We start from the raw sequence: 7,355 nt of genomic DNA, 5'->3' as shown, positions 1-7,355 counted from the left end.
TGAATGAAGCTCAAAGGAATGTATGTTTTGATTGCCAAGGGAACAGGGATCCCGCACAAAGCTTGCTCTCAGTCAAGAGATTTGAGGACTGGGAAAAACAGTCAATTGTTCAGGAGAGAGAAGCATGAAAACTAATGGAAGAAAATGGGCAGCGAGGGAAACCACAGCATGTTCCAAGTCAAATTTAGTTTTGCTTTAGTTAAAGGGAAACTAGCTATTAACTGGCAAGTAGGTGTTTATATTAAATGGGGTTTTTTTGGGAGTTTGCATAAAGAATGGGCAGGTTTACTGTCTTGGAGCATTAAAAAAAAATTATTGACAGTATTCCAAATACTATATGTTATCTCAAATATATTTGCAGAAGTCTTCTGAGTTTCATATATATTCCTACCTTATATGATCCTCTGTCTAAATTTTCCATCAAAAAAGACAACTGAAAACTTTTCATCCAATAACCTGGTGTTTTACAAGCAATACCTTAGAGCTTTACCTCTGCAATTCTTCTCTACAAGTCCTTATTAACTAGAGCTCTTACTTGCACTTCAGATGAGAATTAAGCTGACATCAAGGAAGAAAGGGATGAAAGCAGAGTTGTGTATAAAATTGCTTCAGAATCTCCTTACCCATCACAGCATCCTTACTGCTGAGCTCTTTATCACTCTCAAGCAATGATCCTTGTGTGTCCTGCTCCCAGGAAATGTGCATTTTGAGGATAAAGTGCTAAAAATATTTTTTCTGCTTGCATTTTTTAAATTTTTACTATAGGAAAATATTGTAATGATTAAGGTGAAGACACCTTAATGTCTTTATAAAAAGCTTTAAAAAAAGCCAGCCTTCACATTAAAAATACACCAGAGGTTTCAGATATTTTATGAGATCGAAAGAACCTGTGTCTTCTGGAAGACAAGAAACACTGTTGACTATTGGAAAGGATTTAAACACAGGTACTACTACAAAGTGAAAATACAGCTAGTATTACGTAGGAATGTATTCCATCACTACAAACTCTGCATGTGGGATAGCAGCTTTCTTTACTGCTACAGGATTTGCAGAAGCATTCTAGTTCATAAATGTCATTAACAAAAATAACTTCACAATTCCATTTCATTAAAACTGTGCATTAGTCTGTGCATTCTACAAATATTAATGGATTTGTCTCTTTGGACTGCTCACTTGCAGTGCCTTTCAAACACTCAGTACTTAAGATGCAATAGCTGTTTGCAATTGGTCGGATAAGTCACAAGGCAGTATTTTTGCATGTGGATTAATAAATGTGTTGGTCTACATATTGGTGCTTGTAAACATAGAATTTATCACTGTGTGAATATTCATGCTTGTTATATTGATATTCTCTTCCTGTAAATAGCTGTACCAGAAAAACTCTGTTTTATGAATATTTGCAGAGGGGAACAGGTAAAAGAGACAGTATGTTGGATGTAAATAATTTGAACATTTGCTGTAGTATTCAGACAAAATATTTTGCAAGATTTGCCTTGCCTTGCTGAAAAACAGCTTCTCTGTAAGTAAATTGAGAGTTTCTCCTATTCCCACCTCCTTGCTTCTAGGGGGAGGTGCAGAAACCCCATATATCCCAACACATTTTCAGGTCTGGCCTACTGTATCTAGTAAACCCAACCAGCTCTCCAGGGGACACCAGACTGTAGGAAAAATGTCAAGAAAGGCAGCATATGTGGATCATAAGAGGTGAAACACAAAGCCTTTGAGTTACTTCTAATATAGTCCCAAAATAGAAATTTCCATCCCAAGCTGGCACATTTCATATCCACATGATTTTGAATATCTGATGTCTATTCCCTTAGTGCTGACCTTGCTCCCTACGGCTATATACAACCCACTCTTTCTGCAATTTATAACAGAAATGGAAATGAAAAACAAAATCACATACTTGTGAGTAAGCTCAGCTTTGTACTCAATGTGCTTGCTGCTACAGCTGTGCCAGATTTGACATTCTTGAGGGCCAACATTTGTCCATCCAGTGACAAAAAGCTATTAAGTTTTTCTGAAATTTCTAATGGGGTCCTTTGGAGAGCAGGTGGACTCTTGTACCAGGGCAACCTCTGCGTCTCCCCCATCAGTTAATCTGTGATATTGAGCATTGCAGAGGGAAGGTAACCAGATGCTTGTGGCTCTCTGCCACAGTTTCACCATGAAGGGGCTCCTGCTGGGCACTTGGCTGCTGCTCTTGGATGGGAGAGAGCTGTGCCCAGGTATCAGTAGGGGAAGAACAAGGGGCATGAACAGCTCCTGCTGCACCTCCATAGTTGAAATGCCCTGTAGCCAGCTCCTAACAGGGAGGTCCCAGTGACTCTCCATTAGCTGAGAGCTGGATGATGTCCAGGACATGGAAAAATCACCTGACCTTTACTTGCAGCCACAGGTAATGGCCTGGTACCTTGCTGCTGTTCATTTTCCTCCCTCATCTCCAAGTTACTATAAGCATTTAATAAAATGTAATTTTATTGCTGGGCAGTGTCTCCAGGGGATGAAATGGTTATGTGAAATCCCCATGAGAATCATTGCATGTCTTTTCAGGCAGGCTGAATATAAATGTGATGACTTTCTGATTTTTCTATATTTTCACAAATCAATGAGTTTCCAAACTACACTGCCTGTCAGCTCTTCAAAGATCATACAGAGCCCCAAACACACCAAGCTCTTTGCCAAACTCTGCCAGCAAGCAGGAGGGAGCACATGTGTGCCAGGGACAGAGGAAAAGCAGACAAAACCAGGTGCTTTCTAGCCAACAATCAACTCAAATGCTGGAACAGAATTAATTTCCTTCTGAACCCCTATCCCCTCCAAGGAGGATCCTTGCAAAGCATAACCTGGTGTTCAGGACCATGTTGCCTGCCAGTGTCCCGGGGTCCCCTGCTCAGGCAGAAGAATCTGGGGGAGAATGAGAATTAGGAAATGAAAAGTCACAAAATTACAGTGCACGAAGCATGCCTGTTTGTATGGCCTTTGACTGTTAAAGTCAAGAGCTTGTGGATTTAGATATGGGGGGAGCAGCCATGACACCTCTTTCCAGCTGCTGCCTCTCAGCTGCTGAGGGCTTTCACTTCACTGGAGAGATCACTGGCTAGGAACCACTAACAAAAGCAAATATTTTTGCCTTTGAAGCTGTCTAATTTGAGCATATGCCTCACCAGTTTTGGTTAATTACACAAGAAGTTATTGATGAGGAAGCACAAGAAATATGCAAACACGGTGTGACACACACCAGAGCAACAGCCTTGTCTGGAGAGTGATTCTCTGTATTGCTACAATCTCACTTGCTACAACCCTCACTGAAATAAATCACTCCATGGGCAATGCATAATGCAGTTGAAAATAGAATGGTTCTCAGTGTTTGTAATCCAAATTGGATATGCCCTTATTGCCCTCTTTGTCAGAGCTATCAAGGACTTAATAGCCTTCTTGTGCTTGCATGATTATTTCAAATCACCTTTTTAGTATTTAGATTTTAACCAAAGATGTGTTTGATCATACTTGAACTTGCAAACATACTATTTAAAAGCTTTACTTTATTTCTTGATAACAGATTTTTATATATAATCTGCAAAATGAAATGCAACATCTATCTCTTTGACCCTGAGACTAGCACCTTTTCCTCCGTATTGGCTATCTCCACCTCTAGAATTGTTTCTACCTCCTGCATGACTTTCATCTTGTCCTCTCTTTTTGTTATTTCAGAAATCCGTGAGCATTGGTCACATCATTCTTTGAACAATTCTGGTGCACAATTCCACACTGCTTCTGCTCTGCATTCACAGCAACACTGTACCATCTGCATGGTGATCTCTGCTACAATCTTCACCCCTCTGGTTAATCCTGCTCTGCTGCTGACAGAGATGATGTTGCTGTGCTGTCTGGCTGCTCTATCCCTCACGTACTTCTGTTTTGCTGGTGAGATTACACAAAAAATGCACCAGATCTGCCTGAAAAACCACTGTGATTCTTTTACTTGGTGAAGTTCAGTATGCTTCTCCTAAGGGTGATGAGCAAACACTGGGAGCTTTAGTGCAGGAATATGTTGATCTTCTTTCCCCTCCCTTGCTCTTCTCTTAAATGATCTGACTTTCTAATCTCCTTGTGTTTAATTATTAGCTAGAAATTCCCTGTTTTCACATGGATTTCCCAGTGCAGTCCTGATTTCTATTTAAGCCCTTCAAGGCCTGTTCTGGAAGACAGACAATTAAACTGGTTATTGAAATGGTACCAGGTTTTTACCTCTTTATCATAAGCTATCCCCCAACCATTGGTGTTTCTCCAGACTACCACTGCTTCTCTGATGAATGCCATGGCAGAGATATGGCTCAGCAGGCAAGCCCATCTCTATCTATCCCTTCTTTCACTTTTGCTCACCCTTGGATCTCAGTGCCATCCAAGAAAAGTGCAGAGAAATTGTGTAATTCACTCCAGGCTAGCTCTTCTCAGAAATCATTGACATTCTAGGACAACATGGCCCTAACCAAATGTAACATATTCTCCTTTCCACCAGCCTGATCTTTTTTTCCTGGAACGCTCAAGTGTCAGCCCCCAGGGTAGGTCATAGTGGGTGTGTGTGGTTGTGGTGGCTGCATCTGACTCACAGTGGACTCAGGGGAGACAGATAGCACAATAGCTCAGGACTTATTTGGGCAATGTGCTCACTTAAAGATAGTGCTGCTCAAGGCAATTTTGGAAGAAATTACCATCTGGATAGGATATGCATATGTACCTATGAGTCAATTCTCTACCTCCATAAATTGTGGACAGTACAGGCTCCATTGTGCTTCTTGCATGGCAGTGGGCTGCATGCCAGAATCCCCCTTTGAGGAGGGATGCCTCTCAAGGTTATTCCTTGAGGCTGAGATTCCTTGCTGCAACAGATTCTTGGTAAGTAATTATCAGTGTGCTAAGCTTTAAAATAACTAAGTGCTATAAAGCATTGCTTATGTATAAGTAATCCTTTAGATATAGATATAAACCATGTCTGGGACTAAGTCTGGATCCACAGGCACTTCAATTCCTCTCTGAGAAGGCATTTAGAATGCAAGGGATTTCTCAACAGGAGGGTCTCCCTAAAAGATTTGGCTGACCTTGTCTGCTGTCTAGTACCATGCCATGAAATGCTGTAAAACCACTGTAATATTTATTAACAAACTTTGCTAAATCACTGTGTATCAATAAACATATTGATACTTCTCTCAAATGAGTGAAGTGCATCACTCCATTCATGCCACTACAGCATTCAGCAAGAGGACATGAAGAAAATGCATTTACATGGGAAGACAATGGAATATATCTACCCTTACTGGTGAAAATCAGCCTTGCTTCCATCTGAAATAAGTCAGTGGGAGCCAAGACCTAACTTTCTGGGGTTCCCGTAGGTGTTTCTACAACCTTACAAAATATATTCTTGAATAACCAAGTCTTAGCAGGATGAAAACCACTTGTCTTGTGATTTTGAAAAACACCTGGCTATTATACTGGTAGCATAATTGGGAACCATATTACTTTTACAAACAGGGCTGCAAATATGCACCCTCTTCTGCCTTTTTCCTCATCAATATTTATATGCCATAATCCTGACTGGACTCTCAAACTTTCATGCAGACACTGGGTTTTGACCCATGGGTCTCAGAGGTGCAGAGATGCAGCGCAGTTGCTTGGCAACGCAAACACTCCAATTCATTGGGGGTGATGAATATTTTTTAAGGAACATTTTCTTTTTTCTGTTCCTGAATGGATAAGAGCACAGATGACTCAGACCTTGGGTTTCAGGGACATAATTCAGCGCTTTATGGTTACAGAAGTCTGGTTTGCATGGGGGAGAATTTGCAGCCAGGCTTGACTTTCTTTAACCCTGGGGATAGGGTAATTGTGTTTAGATGTCCAAATATTTAAGATTTGGGATTTTGCCTCAGACAAAAACACTCTTCCTCTTCATTCCTGTTTTTAAACTCTTTGTGAGAGCAGAGTGTGCAACTCCGAGCTTTTGCAAAGGGAGAGAAAGGGAGGATATTGTCTGCTGTGCAAGCACAAAGCTTGTCTGTCTGCTCTGGGGAAGACCAACCCAACATCTCCATGCACTGCATTTCACAAATCCATGCATACACGGTGCCTGGGCCTTGGAAAGTTTTAAGCCATATAATAACATGATGGCCTGCCATTTACTGAGGTTTCAGACTTGTCAAAGCTTGCAAAAAACCAACAGCTTCATCACTAATGTAGCCAAATCTCTGTGCTTCTTTTTGTAGAGCACCTGTTCTGGTACAGCTCCCATTTTCAGATCAAGAGTTTCTGATCTGACTGTTCCTTCTTCTACAGTTCTTTGTAATTACAATTAGAAAATTCATTAAAATACATTTATTAACAGTAACAATTTTGTTATTCTTACAATTCCCTGTGTAATCCTTCCCTCTGGGTTTGGTTTATAAGCCTTTCATAAATTTGCCTCCCTGTTGGGACAAGAAATTAGGTAATTCAATAAATTTAGAAAAAGGCACGTGCACATAACCTTCGCCTCTATGGAAATTTCAGGTAGAGTTAAAGGAAACTAAGAACAGTCAGTTTTTGGAAGATCTAGATGGGTTTGACATATGCACAGTACCTCCAGTATTTACTTAGAATTGATGCAAGCCACAGTAAGTTAGAAAGCCTCCAGGCTTACTTACATTCTGAATTTAGTCCTATAACGTTATTTCCTCCAAAGCAGCAATCAAGTCATCTATCAGGTTGTCAGTAAATTGTCTGTGTGTCATATATTAATCTCACTTTTCATATCCTGTATTCTTCCATTTTAGTGGGAATTTAGTCACAGATCAAGTCCATTTAAACACAATATTCTACAAGTAATGTAGCCCAAGAAAGAGTTAACTAATAGCAGAAAAACTGGTAACTAAGTTGGTGGTCTGTGTGTATATGTTGCCAAATGAGTGTTGTACAAAGAACTGTAGCTGGAAATTCTCACTTTAAAAACCCAAGCAAGTAGAATTTGATTTTTTTCCTACTAGGTGATCAGCAGCAGGCTTTAAGGTAACAGTGATATCAAATGGTTTATTTAGTTGTCAGTTACAAGAACAGAATTCTTAGTGGAAACAAACAGGTAGCCTACAGTGACATATTTAAGAGGAGTTTGCTTTCATATTACTTGGAAAGCGCAGAGTTATCTCCACTAGGAAGCAACAGAGAAAAATCCCATGCAATATTTTATTCAAGACCCTTGCTTTTGTTCTGCATTTCCTGCAGGGAGCAGTGCCTTGTGTTGCCACCAGAGACTGTGGATTATAGACAAAGGCAAAGTAGATTTGAAAAAGGAACCAGAATTTGTGCCATGCTGCCTTTCCTTA

This window comes from Vidua chalybeata, chromosome 1 (genome assembly GCF_026979565.1).
Source record: "Vidua chalybeata isolate OUT-0048 chromosome 1, bVidCha1 merged haplotype, whole genome shotgun sequence".
Taxonomy (NCBI): Eukaryota; Metazoa; Chordata; class Aves; order Passeriformes; family Viduidae; genus Vidua; species Vidua chalybeata.
This window is presented reverse-complemented; position numbering follows the sequence as displayed.